The 16,888-nt window shown below is 48.2% G+C and overlaps 1 pseudogene; it reads left to right on the top strand.

Annotated features, from left to right (window-relative positions):
- Positions 1–12,184: 12,184 nt before the first annotated feature.
- LOC100581734 lies at positions 12,185–12,765 on the top strand (annotated as a pseudogene).
- Positions 12,766–16,888: the final 4,123 nt, after the last annotated feature.

Below are 16,888 nucleotides of genomic sequence, written 5' to 3'. Positions count from 1 at the left end.
TCAGGACTGATATGAGAACACAGTGGCCTTTTCCCACTAGCAGAACTGATGTTAGCTCAGCCCCTCCCACATCCCACATGAGGAGCTGGGTGGCCCGAGTTCCCCAGCCCTCCACACACCCAACTCAGCACGGCAGGCTTCCTATCTGCTCACAGTCCTGTGACCTATTTCCAAACTTTGGTCACAACCTAAGATGTGAGTGACCAAGTTGAAGACAGGAATGGGGCCTCTGGGCTCTTTGGAGCTCCTTGGCCCACATCCCACACAGCCTTCCCTGAGAGCCAAAGCCCACTGTGGCCCATGTTCCAGTGGGTTGTGAAAAGAGGGAGGGAGGGAGACAGGAGCCTAGAATCTGCCAAGATCAGAAACTCACAGCTGACAGACCAGAGACCAGAAGGCACTCGTGGGAAAGGGCCAAATACACAAAGCCGGCAAAAAGGCATTCCCTCATTTTGGTCCCTGAAGTCCAGGTAGCCCCAGTGTTCCCAAAACTTGCTCCAAGGCCAGCCAGGCACCACACTCCAGCTTCCAACAGCCTGTTCCCTTTACTGTCTGCTCAGGTATTCCCATGTCCACAGTCCTGCCCGAGACACCTGACTAGGTGGCATGGTGGAGCTAATGCATCCTGCTTTGGGCATTGCAGAAGGGCCTGGAGAGAGGCAGATGGCATCCCACAGGTACCCAGGTCTCCTGGGCCTTCTTCACTGCAAGAACCTACATAAGCAGACACTTGGCAGCCACAGGCTCTCCCCTGGGATCCTCTCATCTTTACTGAAAAATAAATGGAGATGAAATGAGGTATGAGCCCAGTTCTGCTTCTCCCTGCCAGGAGCCAGGGCAGGATGGCTTCCCCATAGGCTCCCGGTGCAATCCTGCCTGTGCAGTCCCCACAGACACCACACCACCAGACCAGCCACAGCAGGAACCACTCCACTGCCAGCACTCCCAACCCCAGAGCTAACACTGAAGTCCTGTCCCATCCCCACAGCTGGGTCTCTCTGTGAGGTGGACAAGGCCAACCTGGGAGCAGGAGGCTCTAAGAGAAGTTGACAGGGGGATTCTGCACCTTCTAGTAGGACATCCAAATGAGACATGAAGGAGAATGGTTGTTATGAGGAGCCAACAGGGGCAGGATGGAACAGATATCCAAGAAGGGAAGCCCACGTCCGTCTACACTGCCCAGGTGCTAGAGACTGTGCCGGGCTGCGCCACAGGTGCCACGTCCTGCAGCCACTGTGAACAGCTGTAAGGTGGGCATTGCCCCCACCACATTCACAGAGGAGAAAAACTGACACAGGGAGCTCAAACGCCCCCCAGGGTCATGCATCTGGTGAGGGCTGAGCCATGGCTCTCCCCCAGGGACCCTCAACCACAAAGCCATGTTCTTCCCTCCCCAACTTGCACTCCTGGGGGGGATCTGGTGGAGGGGCCAGGTGATGACCTAAACCCAGCCTATCTCTGTTTCTCATTCCTTCAGCTCTGTAAGGGCCCACACGGTGGACACTGTTTCAGGAGCCCCCAAAAGCCGTGGGGAGCTCAGCTGCTCCCCTGGGTGTCACTTGCAAGCCATGAAAGGAGAGTGTGGATCTGAAATCAGGCTCTGATTTGGTGGTGTCCACAGCATCCTTTGTGTGAAGTCCCAGCATCTGGGGTGGGGGAGAATAACAGACTTCTGCCTGTGGGTTGTTGTTGGACAAAAGCCACATTTGTCACTGGGCTTATGGCCAAAGTAATAATCGTTTTTTTAACATTGACCCTGACGGAGGGGAGCCACCGTGGGCCACCAAGGCAGTGGTGGATGCACTGAGGAGTTCCTCCTTGGGCCCATCCATCAGCACCAGAGCCGGACAGGCGCTCGTCCCGACGGGGACACGCCATGCAGGGCTGACGCCTAGCCTTGTTTTCTTAATAAGCAGTGAGTTCGCAATAATAAGTCTCAGGTAAACATTGGGGTCAGATGTCCTGGGGTCATTATTGTTAAAATATGAAAGGAAAACTGGGGAGTGCAACCAACATATGGACCTCTTCTTTAGCACTACAGAAGCTGGGCTCTATTTCATGGTGACTTTGATGGCATAGAGGACTTTGAGGTCTAAATGAGTTCCCAAAGCAGAATCTTTCTCACTGTCCTATATGCAGTATGCATGGTGAGGGTTGTTGTGTCCTGATCATTGTGGGGCACATGTGGGAGAGAGCAGGGCAGGGTCAGGAGTGGGAGAAAAATTTAGAGATATAGGGAGGTTCACTTGTCACCCCAGCTCCTCATCAGGAGACAGAAGCCAAAGCCAAGGCTCAAAAAGCGGAGGTAAAGAGCACCAAGGAATGAGAGGAAAGTCCAGCAGCAAAGTGCTGGGATGCAAGAAGACTCAGGGAGCTAAGGCAGCCAGGTGAATGGGGGCATGGGGAGCAGACCCACTGACTATTCCTGGGCACCCCCTAGGGGGTGGGTGGGAGCTTTGTGGAGTGGGCTGGCTGCTCAGTCCCACCAGGAAGCCTGCATGGTGGGCCCTCCGGTGGCCTCCCTCCACCCATCAGTGCCAGGCTGTGCTGCTTTTCCAGGCCTTTGTTCCCTGTCCCTTAGCCCCGAACCCCTTCCCCCATCCTTTGTTAAACAAATCTCAGGCGTCTCACCCTCTCTCCCAAAGCCTCAGAAGCAAGCTCGGCCCCCTGACCAGGCGCCCTGACCTTTGCACTTCTCTGCTATATGAGTTGTCTGTCTCCTGGGCTTCTGCCCCTTCCGCTGGTGGCTCCTTATGGGTAGGCATCAGCTCATGTTAATTTACACATTGGACCTGCAATGAGGTCTCCATCTCCTCACTAAGATGTGACTCTTCTCCTCACTGTCCCAGCCCTTAACCAGTGAAGGGCCCAGCAAGGTCTGGTGTTACGCTGAGCTCCGCCCATTCATGCTGATGGAAAGAATGAATGAATGAATGAGGAAAGAGCAGTGGCTGGAAAGCTGGCCCCAGCCCTGAGGGGGAAGGAGGCTGGGCTTTGACTTACATAACTTGCTCCCCTGAATGCCTGTGCCACATCTCCAAAGTGTGGTTATAAACTTACAAGTAGAAATGAAAATGGACTTCCAGGCCGGGTGTAAACTCCTTCTGTTATTTTTATTTATTTATTTATTTATTTTTTGAGACAGGGTCTCACCGTGTCACTTAGGCTGGAGTGCAGTGGTGTGATCTCGGCTCACTGCAACCTCCGCCTCCTGGATTCAAGTGATTCTCGTGCCTCAGCCTCCCAAGTAGCTGAGATTACAGGTGTGTGCTACCACACCCAGCTAATTTTTTTGTAGTTTTAGTAGAGACAGGGTTTCACCATGTTGGCCAGGCTGGTCTAGAACTCCTGACCTCAAATGATCTGCCCACCTCAGCCTCCCAAAGTGCTGAGATTAAAGGTGTGAGCCACCGCGTCCAGCCTAAACTCCTTCTTTAACTGGTTGAATAAACACCTCGGACTTGAGAGCAGGCTAAGTGTGTCCCACAAAAAATGTAGAGAAGTCAGTGGGGTGCACAGAGTAGGCATCCAGTGTGCCCTTGGATCTGACTCACAGTCCGGCTTTGTCATAACTAGAGGGATCTCCTTGTTCCCCTTGTTACCACAGTTAGGGTACCCTGACTCTAACCCTAGTTTTATGCTAGTTTTCTAACACAAATCCTTCTGTAGTAGTAACTCTCACTGTGACTCACAGATATGAAGATACAAGACAGGCTGGAAGGTTGTTCATTAGGAAGGGAAAACATCCCTTTACTTAGACTTGATAATGACTGGTTTTGAAACTGGGGCAAGAACTATTTAACTCGAGAACATGAAATTTCAACGACTGTTTGGAGACACATGGTTGGGATTTGCTGTGGGGGTGAACGGCACAGATGCTCTTGACTGAAGTCTTGGCCAGGGCCCAGATATCCCCCCACCACACCCATCCCATACACACATGAGTCTTTGCAGAATCAGAGAGGATGGGAAGGCCCTAAAAACTGGGACTCTGAAAGCTAAGTGCATTTATGCCTCGTATACCAGGGAAACATCCAATAGCTGCCTCTAAACTGCATCCATCTCTCACTGCCTTTGGCCACCTCCCGTGTTTGCTGGTTGATTTTGTTCACTGGGTTCCACCTTTCTTGGCTGGGCTGAGTCTGTGGTGACTTGCACAGATGCAGATACTTGTGTGCCTGTGAGCAGGGAGCGATGAGTGGGGCAGGATCCTCATCCCGCTGCTCTGTCCAGGGAATTCTCAACAGAAAGAGGAGGGGCCAGGAGCCTCGGGGCTTGGGTGATTTGGTCTGGAAGGGAAGGGCCCATTTAACCATGAGTGCAGAGAGCCGGCAGGGAAATCCTGAAGCAGAAGATCCCAGGGAGCTGTCAAGATCTCTGTCAAAGCTGGAAGATGAAGGCACTCCATGTGTTCAGGGAGAAAAAGCTGCATAATTCAGCCCCAAAGGAGAAGGTTCAGAGAGAGATGCATGAACAAATGACATGCAAAGAGAGGAGATAGGCCTGAGGCACAGAGGTCACCTGGATCGGGAGACAAGACTGGCTCTGGGAAGACACCCTGGCCCTAGACCTGAGGCCAGCCTAGCTGGACCTGCAGGGTACTGAGCTTGCCCATGGGTGGGTAGCAGCTGGTGGACACAGCAGCTCTGACACAGCCCTGCTCACCACATCTGAAAACATCTGAGTCTCTTCTTCTAACTAAAGCCAGCTTGGCCGAGGCAGAATCCTTCCTTTCCTGACTATCCTGCAGGGTCAGCTATTCCAGACACTGGTCCTTTCCTCTGTCCAAAATCAATGAACAACTTCTCACCAATAATCACACCTCTATGTTGCCTTATCTCTCATACCAAACCAATTTAATCACATGGACAAGATGTGTACACATAAAAGACATTAACGATTTTTTAAAAAATAGTTTTACTATAGACAACAATGGTCCTACCAAGGCAAATACTCAGGTAAACCAATCCATGGAAAGTCAATGTAGAGTTCACGTGCCTCTCACTCTGGAAAGTCTAATGACTGAGGCCCCCAAAGTGTGGGCACTGTTTACATGTGGCAGATGGGTGGAGAAGAGGCCCTCAGCCCCTCCCTGTTCTGGTCTCCCTCTCCCGTGACTGGGGCTGATGGGATGCTCATGAACTGAGCAAGAGAAGCTCAACAGTCCTGACACCCAGGCCATGACCGCCCAAGTCAGCTGCCTCTGACAGTGGCCTTAAGCCCTGTGTTTCTCTTCCAGTTGCCTGACCTGTACAATTACAGTGTCAAATTCAGTTTTACGTGCAAAAACAACAATCATGTTTTGCTTTTGCTTTTACAGTTTTCCACCTGTAACCTACACACGGTAAACATTCAGAGGGGAGTGGAGCCCGGCTGGGGTGGGAAGCCAGCCAGAAGAACATGCTGATGCTTTTGCCCCTGGAAGGAGGTGACAGGCAGGTGTGCATGGCTAGAGAGCCCCCGAGGACCAGAATAGAGGGAAGAGAAATGCAGCATCAAAAACACAGAGCTTGGAAATACTCCTGTCCCCTCCCCAAGCATCTCTCCCCACTGCCTGGAGAGGCATCGTTTGAACACTGATTTGTGCATTTAGGTCACTGGATCCCTAAACCCCTACCTACCTGCCATGCAGAATGCCCGGCCACTGCTGTTATCTGGTTTTGTCATATGGTAGCGCTTTGTACTCTCAGCCACCTCCCTTGGAGTCTGTGATTAATAATCCCTTCCTTTAAAGTTGAGATGCCCAGCGTGTGTTCACCAGCGTGTGTTTGTCAGCGTGTGTTCACCCCAGCCCGGTCAGCAGCCCTCTGCAGCGCTGAGCTATAGTTCCATGGTTTTCTGGGGGCTGGGGCAGACCAGACCATGCCAAGTGCAAGCCCTGGTCCTGTCTTTAATTAGTAGCTGTGCGGTCTCAGGAAACTTGGCCTCTCTGGGCCTCAGATTCCTCATCTGTAATACAGGGGTAATAGCACTGCCTAAACTCAAAGTTGCCCTGAGGATCAGGTAAGGTATGAGAAGTAGGAGTCATGAGAATTAAATAAGAAGGCATGCCAAAGGTGAACCCCACAGCTAAGTGTTCACCATGCAGTGGTTCTCAGGAGCTGGTAGTCGTATGAATTGTCACAAAGTGCCTCATGGTGCACATGCTGATGGGAAACGATTGCTTTAATAAGTCTGAGAAGACCTGCTGGAGAAACTGGATTTCCAGAAGAGTTTTGATGAATAAAAGCAATGGGAACAATCATACTGAAAGGAAGTGTTGTATATCATGGGCCTGCCTTCCAAATGCAGGGCACTCGGTGCAACACAGCAGCCAAAGCAAGTTTTATTAACTTCCTCCATGATAACTACTTTAGACAATATTCCACAATGGAATACAATCACCACCTCTCCAGTAGCTCTCGGAATATCTGCTGGGATAAAGACATCTCCTGCAAAGCTACATGAAGAAGTTTCCTCAGGAGAAACTGCTGTATATTACAACAGCAAGTGTTAAGTGTGCAGACTTGACCTCAACTTTAATCTGCAAAGTTAATTCACTTCCCTGAAATCATCTGTACTTTTCCTAAGCTGAGTGTTAAGGCCTGTCATGCATGAGCTTCTGTGTAAACTCCTGGGTGTTCCTGCAACACCCAATGCACCTCACTCTGCTCCATTGCACAGGCAAGTTAGACACAGGCAGGACTTCCTGCTCCGCTGTCTTGGTGAAGCCTAATTCTTCTGGCTCTTCAGGCATATGAGCTTGTGTTCCTTCTTTGCCTTTTGGCTAAGATTAACTGTAGACATATAGGCTTGTGAGCTCCTCTCTGCCAGCCTTCAGGAAGCCTCCAGCCAAGCCCACTCTATTGCCTCCCTTCACCACATGTTAAGGCCAGTGCGTGTCTTCCGCAGGTGCCCCCCTCTGAGCCTTCCTCTCCTCCTCCGCAGAGAACATGCTTCCCTGGCTGACTGCCTTGGTGCACCTGCCCATGCCTGGAGCTCCAGAATAAATTTGCCCAGATGCATTTTTCCCAGCTATGGAAAAAATGGCCTTCTCCACACCCATGGAGAATTCCTACCATAGCAATCCAACAGTCTGCAGCCCAGGCTTGAAGATATAAACAGACGATCCTTCTCATATCTCCGTAAGGACATGACTTCCATGAGACCAGCAGCCCAAATACAGGTCATGGAGGCTGGAACAGTTCCCAAAGGCACATCCTTGGGGGAGCCAGCCAGAGGTCCAGGCTGGAAGTCCAGTATCACAATCAGTGATTCCGGGCTCACCATTGGAGGGCAGAATTGCACCAGCATCAAAAAACAGGAGGCAGGCAGGAGACCATCTCCTGGTCTGGTCTGAGAACACCCCCGGGACGAACACAGTATTTAGGCAAGAAGAGAACAAACCTCTCTCCCTTCTGTGCTATGTGCCATGCTCTTCAGTGGGGCAAGGAACTGATACCTGCCCACTGTGCTACCAAGAATGACTCTGTATGCCAGCAATATTTTAGTGAGTCCCAACTTGTCCCTCCTCCCAGAATCCCCGAGGGCTCTGACACCCCCAGCATCACATGGCTCACTGTGGGGATAATTTGCAAGTAGGATGGGAGGAGGAGAAAAGGCTGAAGTGCTCCCCTTTGAACCCCCATCATTATCTCACTTAATACTCACAGAAGCCCATGAGGGAGGCATCGTGGAGAGGAGACCAGGGCTCTGAGATGTTCAATAGCTTTCCAGAAAGCAACAGAGCCAGGATTCCCCCTCAGAGCAGGCTAGTTCCAGAGTGCCAGCTCTGTGCAACACCATTATTAAGCTACAATACAAAGATGCAGTTCTGAGCTCCTGCCTTCCAGGCTGTGGGAAAAAAGGACAATGGAGAGAACTGGCTTGTTGCATTCCTCCAACCAAGAGGAAGCAGTCCGCACGAGATTTGCTGGGAAAGAAGAAAGATCTTCAAGGGCTTCTGTTCATACTCAGCATTTAGGCCTCTGGGACGTCATGGGAAAACATGGTAATGTCTGCTCTTTAAAGTAGAATCAAGCAAAGAGGCTCAAGATGAGACTCACCCTAGCATGCAAGCTGTTTGATGGGACGCAGCCAATAGGAGCTGATCCTTCCTGAGCACCTGTATCTATTGCCACAGCAACCCAAGAAGGCAGGCAAGGGTATCGTCCCCATGGTGGACATGAGCACCCTGTCACCTGCCCAGGGCCGTGTAGTTGGTGCTTGGTGGAACTGGGATCCAGGCTGGTTCTTCACCTCTGTCCTGCCCTGTCTCTGTATCTCACCTGAGGGTCACTGAAACACCAGGTGTACTGCCTGGGAAGGCAGGACACCACCCCATCCTTTGTGTGTGTGTGCATGCATGCGCACACACACACACCCATTCATAGATGCTTGCCATGCCAACTTAAGCCTGCAATATGACCAAAGTATTTGATTAATAAGTACTCTCCTTCCTTCCTTCCTTCCTTCCTTCTTTCCCTCCTTTCTTCTTTTTGCCTCCATCCTTCCTTTCTCCTTTCCTCTTCTCCTCAAACACTGTCCCCGCCCTTAACCAGTGAAGGGCCCAGCAAGGTCTGGTGATAGACTGAGCTCCACCTTAAGGTATCTGCTTCTAGGGAAGAGGAGCCTGCACAGAACCCCTCCCGCTCGCAGGGTATAAAACTCCAGGAGAGGCAACCAGCTAAGTGCTCAGAGCCAGTGGAGAAAGGACCCAATATCCAACTGGGAAACCAAACCAAGTCAGCTCAGCAGCACAGTGGCATTTATCCTGGGCCTAAAGGAGACCTAAGGAGTGGTAGTATGTTGAGAAATGGAAGCAGAAGGGGCTAAATGCCCATTACCCTGCATTGGATATAGAGATGGGATAAAGCCATGGGGTTTGGGGTCTAGAAGGGACCTTATGGAGCACTCTGTCCACCCATCTTTCCTCCCAACCTTCAGAGTGGCCTTCTTTAAAAGTAAATAAAGGTAAGTAAGTACCAAATTCCAGTCCCTCCACTGTTCCCTTCCCTCTGCCCCTACAGGCCTGTGTGACCTGATTCCGGGCCCTTTCTCCAACCTCACCTCAATCCATGTTCCCTTGTCCACATTACCACAGCCACACTGGCCTTCTTCCTTTTCTCATATGCACCAAGCATGTTCCTACCTCAGGGCCTTTGCACAAGATGCCTCCGTCTCTGGAGCACTTTCCTGCCAGGTGGCTCTGTGGCTATCTCCTTCCCACGATCCAGGATTTACTGCGTCCCAGCAACCCTGGTTCAAGGACCTCTTCCCCAACACATGTGCAGGTGACCTCAAGCTTGAGGTAGTTGGCATCTTTTATGATTTTCAAAATACCTGTCCCTCCCTGGAGTTGCCTTCACTTTCTGTTTATGGTCTTCATCTCCTCACTAAGATGTGACTCTGGGAGAGCAGGAGGCAGCTTAGACTTGACGATGGCCCTAGCACCAGACAGTGCCACATGGTTACCCACCCCCATAAATATCTGCTGTTAAATGCTCCATTCCACTTCTCTTTCCTCCTCAGTCTCAACATGCTTTCTTTAAAATGAGGAATCATGTGGGATGAACTATGTCCCTCCCAAATCCATGTATTGAAGTCCTAACCCCCAGCCTTCAACATTTGGCCTTATTTGGAAGGAGGATCTTTGTAAATTAATCAGTTAACATGAGGCCATACTGGAGCAGGGTGGGCCACTAAGCCGGTGTGCCAATATGGCTAGAGTCCTTATGAAAAGGGGAAATTGGGGTAGGGAGACAAACACTCACAGAGAGAAGACCCTGTGAAAAGACACAGGGAGGAAACAGCCATCTACAAGCCAAGGGAGGAGACCTGGAGCAGATCCCTGTTCACAGCTCTCAGAAGGAACCAACCCTGCCAACACTTCATTTTCAAACTTCCCACCTCCAGAACTGGGCAATGATAATTTTCTGTTGTTTAAGCCATCCCGTTTGTGGTGGTTTGTTAACAAAGCTTTAGCAAACTCACAGGAGGAGTGTGTGAGATGATCCCCAAGCTACCCTCCTGTGCTCCCCACTTTCTGCCCTCCCTGGTCCTAGAAGGAGGGCACTTTCCATCCCTCTCTTGGGGACAGCATTAGGCAAATAGCCTGGGGGGCCCTTCCTGAGCTGGCCTATTTAACATTCTTCAGCAGCTGGACATATTCACTTCCCTCAGGTGAGATTAAATGCCTTGGCTGGACAGAGTCCTAATCTCCCCACACTGTTCCTTAAATAATATTTGTTCTACCACTTCCTATAAACAACTTTGCTGAGGGAGTTTACAACATAGCTTAAAAAGGGAAGCTTTCACTTCCTTTCTCAAGCCACTATTACCAGAACCTTGCCAGGGAGCCAGGAGCCCGGCTGCAGCCCCACGGCTCACACAGCCCTCCAGGGCCAGCCCTGACATCCCCATGGCCGGCTCAGTTTCTGCCTCAGCCCCATCCTTTCCATAATGATTCTTCCAGCCGGCACTCCTCTGGTTGGAGTACAGAAACCCTGGTTAAAACACAACTCAATCTTCACTCCTATTTTCCAAAGCCTTCTCCAAAATGGGAAAGCTACAGTGCTCAGGAGACTGGCTGAACAATTTGAGGTTTCTGGCAAGCAAGGACATGTGCAGATGTGTTTTTCAAAACAAGAGCAGAGCCTTGCAAACCCATTTACATAAGTCTTCTCTCCAGGAAAAAGAGGAAAGCAGTAGTTCTGGCATAAATATCTGAGAAAATCTTGCTTTCTATGTGTTTAGACCTGAGGAAAGGGCTTCCTGTGTTAGCTCAGAAAATGTAGAGGGTTAGAACAATGTATCCCTCTTACAACCAGAAAAAAAAAAAAAGCTAGACAAATTGCACAATCATGACTTTTCTTGAACCCATCAGAGTACTGAGGTCACACAGGTCAACCAACTAACCCCAAATCCAGGGAGACACAGCTTCATGCCAAAAGAAACAGAATTTGAGTATTTGTTTACCTAGGCAGACACCATTGAGTGCCATATAAACTGGTAAGAAGATTCAGCTAAATTTTGTTTTTGTTTTTGTTTTTGTTTTTGTAGACGGAGTCTTGCTCTGTCGCCCAGGCTGGAGTACAGTGGCGTGATCTCGGCTCACTGCAAGCTCCGCCTCTCGGGTTCATGCCATTCTCCTGCCTCAGCCTCTCCGAGTAGCTGGGACTACAGGCGCCCGCCACCACGCCCGGCTAATTTTTTGTATTTTTAGTAGAGACGGGGTTTCACCGTGGTCTCGATCTCCTGACCTCGTGATCCGCCCGCCTCGGCCTCCCAAAGTGCTGGGATTACAAGCGTGAGCCACCGCACCCGGCCTTCAGCTAAAATTTTTAAATGAATTAATTGTCAACATAAAAAATATAAAGAGGTAAATCCCTAAATAAGAAGGTTTTATTTGGGAATAATAAACAAGAAGTGGGATTGCAATTCAGGACATACACACAGACCAGGGTGGCCTCTGGAATGTCTGGAGAACAAAGGAAAAGGTTAGGGTGTTACTAGGGAAAGAGGAGATTACACAAGTTGTTTTGAAAAAAAAGTTGAAGATGGCTTAAAGAATTAAATGTGAAATCTAAGACTATAAAAACCCTGGAAGAAAACCTAGGAAATACCATTCTGGACATAGACCCTGGCAAAGATTTCATGAAGACTCCAAAAGCAATTGCAACAAAAACAAAAATTGACAAGTGGGACCTAATTAAACTAAAGAGCTTCTGCACAGCAAAATAAACTATCAACAGAGTAAACAGACAACCTACAGAATGGGAGAAAATATTTGCAAACTATGCATCTGACAAAGGTCTACTAGCCAAAATCTAAAAGGAACTTAAACAAATCAACAAGCAAAAAACAACCTCATTTAACAGTGGGCAAAAGACATGAACAGGAACTTTTCAAAAGAAGATTAGATGTACACGTGGCCAACAAGCATATGAAAAAAATGCTCAACATCACTAATCATTAGGGAAATGCAAGTCAAAACCACAGTAAAATACCATCTCACACAAGTCAGAATGGCTGTTATTAAAGAGCCAAAAAATAACAAATGCTGGCAAGGTTATAGAGAAAAGGGAATGCTTGCACACTGCTGGTGGGAATGTAAATTAGTTCAGTCACTGTGGAAATCAGTTTGGAGATTTCTCTAAGAACTTAAAACAGAACTACTGCTTTATTTGCCGTGTCTACTGCAAGAATGAAGACTATTCTCAGCAATCAGACTGTCGACATTCTGGAAAATGTCATTACTCTGAAGGGATGCACAGTTATTGTGAAGGGCCCCAGAGTAACCCTGTGGAGGGACTTCAATCACATCAGTGTAGAACTCAGTCTTCTTGGAAAGAAAAAAAAGAGGCTCCGGCTTGACAACATTTGTGGTGGGGTAACAGAAAGGAACTGGCTATGGCTCGGACTATCTGTAGTCATGTACAGAACATGATCAAGAGTGTTACACCGGGCTTCCATTACAAGATGAGGTCTGTGTGTGCTCACTTCCCCATCAACGTTGTTATCCAGGAGAATGGGTCTTTTGTTGAAATCCGAAATTTCTTGGGTGAAAAATACATCCGCAGGGTTCGGATGAGACCAGGTGTTGCTTGTTCAGTATGTCAAACCCAGAAATATGAATTAATCCTTGAAGGAAATGACATTGAGCTTGTTTCAAATTCAGCGGCTTTGATTCAGCAAGCCACAACAGTTAAAAACAAGCATATCAGGAAATTTTTGGATGGTATTTATGTCTCTGAAAAAGGAACTGCTCAGCATGCTGACAAATAAGATCTAAGAGTTGACCAGCTACAGAAACAAGATGCCAGATAACTCCTAAGACCTACTTGTGATATTTAAACGATGCAATAAAAGATCTATTGATTTGGAAAAACAACAACAACAGAACTACCATTTGACCCATTTTGACATATGCATGTGTGTCTTTATGGTAGAACAACTTATAGTCCTTTGGAATTTAAGGAATCCTCTGGGTATATTACTGAGTATATATCCAAAAGAAGATAAGTCGTTGTACCATAAAGACACACATGCATATGTTCGTCACAGCACTACTCACAATAGCAAAGACATGGAATCAACTTAGGTGTCCATCAATGGTGAACTGGATAAAGAAAATATGATACATATACACCATGAAATACTACATAGCCTTAAAAAAAAGAATGAGGATCGTGTTTTTTGCAGCAACATAGATGCAACTAAAGACCAATATCCTGAGAGAATTAATGCAGCAATAGAAAATCAAACACCACATGTTCTCATGTAGTAGTTAAACATTGAGTACACATGGACATAAAGAAGGGAACAGTACACACTGGGGCCTACCTGACGGTGGAAGTTGGAAAGAGAATGAGGATCTAAAACTACCAGTCAGGTACTATTCTCACTACCTGGGTAATGAAATAATTTGTACACCAAACCCCAGCATCATGCAATTTACCCATGTAATAAGCCTGCACATGAATCCCCTGAACCTAAAAGTTGGAAGGAAAAACCAAATGGTTTTTTGCAGACACCAAAAAGAACACAGCTCATGGCTTTTTTACAAGAGCCGGAGAGTTCTGATTGGTGTCAGTGGTTGTTAGATAGGACTTGTGCTCTTGGAGTTCGGGTTAGGCCCTTGCATTTTGGGGTTGGGCTTATGAGACAGTGTGTCAGGCAGGAGTTTTTGTATCTGCAGCTCTCTGTCCTTGTGTGACTCACATAGTAAGCTGTGGTTTGCAATAACTTTTTGTGATAGCTCCTGTTCTCAGTTAAATTATGGGTGAGAGTCCTCCCTTCATGGCCTTCCCCAGCTCTGTTGTAAAGGATAAGTAGTATTTGTAAAGGATAAGTAGTATTTTTTTTTTGAGATGGATAAGTAGTATTTTGAGAGAGATGGAAGGAGAAGCTCATTATCCTGCAGTAGATATAGACATGGGACAGGGTCATGGGATTTGGTGTTGAGTATGGACCTTATAAACTATGCTGGCCACTCACCCTCTCCCGAACTTTCAGACTAGCCTCCTTTAAACGTAAATAAGATCAAGGAAGTGCCAAATTCCAGTTCCTCCACTGGCTCCCTTAGCATGACACCAGTTCCTTCCTTTGGCCCCCATGGCCCTGCACGACCTGGCTTCTGGCCCTTTCTCCAAACTCACCTCAGCCCATCTCCCTCATCCACTTCACTGCACCCACAATTTAGGCCAGGATTTGACACAAGTGACTCTATTTTGAATCTTACAACTTTTGCATGGCTAGCATGAGAAGGAGGACACCTGAAGGGGATGGAGATTCAGGGGCATTAGCACCACTTGCAGTGTTTTCCTCCATGAAGCCCAAAATCCACTCCCAGGGAAGATCACTGAGAATGCTGAGACAGCTCCCTCCCCATCCTGCTTGGAGAAGGGAACAGCAGGCTTAATCTTCAGAAGAGCAATGCACCCTGCTGCCTGGGGGCATGGGTGGAAACCCACTGCAGCTGGGGGAAGGGGATATTAAAGAAAATCTGCATACCTAGGGAAGGCAGGGAAACATGTGAGATCCCTCATCAGAGCTAGAGCAGGTATAGGGCACTTAGGAAAGCATCAGTTGCACTGAGCCTGCCTGAGTCCAGGCCTACTCAGTACGTTTGAGGTACCCTTCTCCCTTCCCCCAACACCATGCTAACAGACATCAGGCATACATGGCAGTGGTTCCTAGCCAGGAGAACTGCAACAACAGATTCTTCACAGGGAGCAACACAAAGAGAAGACCCAAAACCACCCAGCCAGACTCCCAAGCCAGGCAGAATACAGGCAGTGGGGAAAACCCTCTGGAAAAGTAGTTCACATCCTAAACACAAGGTATAACCAGAGGAATCGGAACTTTCTGGCTCTGAGGGTAACCAGAGCACAACAAACTTCAAATTCAGCCAAACTGGTGACAACATTAACACAGCCCTCCATGCTGAAGGTCTAGCAGAAGGAAAGGCATGCTCATGTTCAGTGTAAAAAAAATTACTTCCGTACCTACCACCCTCCATAGGATGTTCAACTTCCAACAAAGCAACAATAACAAAAACAGGAGGCATGTGAAACACGAGAAGAGCTCAGAGCTCAGTCTAGGAGACAAGGCAGGCATCCGAACCAGAATCCAACATGGCACCAAGGTTGGAACTGGAGATGGGAAATGACTGTGATTAATACCTTAGAGGTTCTAATGTGAAAGGTTCAACATGCAGTAGCAGATGGGTAATTTCTGAAGAGAGGCAGAAATCCTACAATCAAATAGAACAGAAAAGACAAAAAATACGTAACATAGATGAAGAATGTCTCAACATGCTCTTCAGTGGATATGACACAGCTGAGGAAAGAATCAGTGAATCTGAAGATACAGCAATAGAAATTAGCTAAATGGAAATGTGATGAGAAACACAAAACAAATTTTAAAAACAGTACATCAAGTTGCTTCCAAGATGGCCGAATAAAAACAGCTCTAGTCTACAGCTCCGAGCGAGATTGACACAGAAGATGGGTGATTTATGCATTTCCAGCTGAGGTACCTGGTACATCTCATTGGGACTGGTTGGACAATGGGTGTAGCCCATGGAGGGTGAGCCGAAGCAGGGCGGGGTGTTGCCTCACCCGGGAAGCACAAGGGGTTGGGGGATTTCCCTTTCCTAGCCAAAAGAAGCCATGAGTGGCTGTACTTGGAGAAGCGGTACACTCCTGCCCAAACACTGCACTTTCCCCACAGTCTTTGCAACCAGCAGACCAGGAGATTCCCTCCTGTGCCTGGCTTGGTGGGTCCCATGCCCATGGAGCCTTCCTCGCTACTAGTGCAGCAGTCTGATATCTACCTGGGATGCTGGAGCATGGAAGCAGGGGCGTCTGCAATTGCTGAGGCTTGAGGAGGCAGTTCTATGCTCACAGTGTAAACAAAGCAGCTGGGAAGCTCTTAACTAGGTAGAGCCCACTGCAGCTCAGCAAGGCCTACTGCCTCTCTAGTTTCCACCTCTGAGGGCAGGGCATATCTGAACAAAAGGGCAGCAGACAGCTTCTCCAGATTTACACATCCCTGCCTGACAGCTCTGAAGAGAGCAGTGGTTCCCCCAGCATGGCATTCAAGCTCCGATAATGGATGGACTGCCTCCTCAACTGGGTCCATGACTCCTGTGTAGCCTGACTGGGAGACACCTCCCAGTAGGGGCCAACAGACACTTCATACAGGTGGGACAAAGCTTCCAGAGGAAGGAACAGGCAGCAATCTTTGCTGTTCTGCAGCTTCCACTGGTGATAATCAGCCAAATAGGGTCTGGAGTGAAACTCCAGCAAACGCCAGCAGACCTGGAGCAGAGGGGCCTGACTGTTAGAAGGAAAACTAACTAGTATCAACATCAACAAAAAGGATGTCCACTCAGAGACCTCATCCAAAGGTCACCACCATCAAAGACCAAAGGTAGATAAATCCGTGAAGATGGGGAGAAACCAGTGCAAAAAGACTGAAAATTCCAAAAACCAGAACGCCTCTTCTCCTCCAAAGGATCACAGCTCCTTGCCAGCAAGGGACAAAACTTGATGGAGAATGAGTTTGACAAGTTGACAGAAGTAGGCTTCAGAAGGTCGGTAAAAACAAACTTCTCTGAGCTAAAGGGGCATATTCTAACCCATCACAAGGAAGCTAAAAACCTTGAAAAAAGGTTAGACGAATGGCTAACTAGAATAAGCAGTGTAGAGAAGAGCTTAAATGACCTGACGGAGCTGAAAACCACAGCACGAGAACTTTGTGAAGGATACACAAGCTTCAATAGCTGATTCAATCAAGCAGAAGAAAGGATATCAGTGATTGAAGATCAAATTAATGAAATAAAGCTAGGAGACAAGATTACAGAAAAAAGAGTGAAAAGAAACTAACAAAGCCTAGAAGAAAT

This window comes from Nomascus leucogenys, chromosome 18 (genome assembly GCF_006542625.1).
Source record: "Nomascus leucogenys isolate Asia chromosome 18, Asia_NLE_v1, whole genome shotgun sequence".
Taxonomy (NCBI): domain Eukaryota; kingdom Metazoa; phylum Chordata; class Mammalia; order Primates; family Hylobatidae; genus Nomascus; species Nomascus leucogenys.
This window is presented reverse-complemented; position numbering and strand designations above follow the sequence as displayed.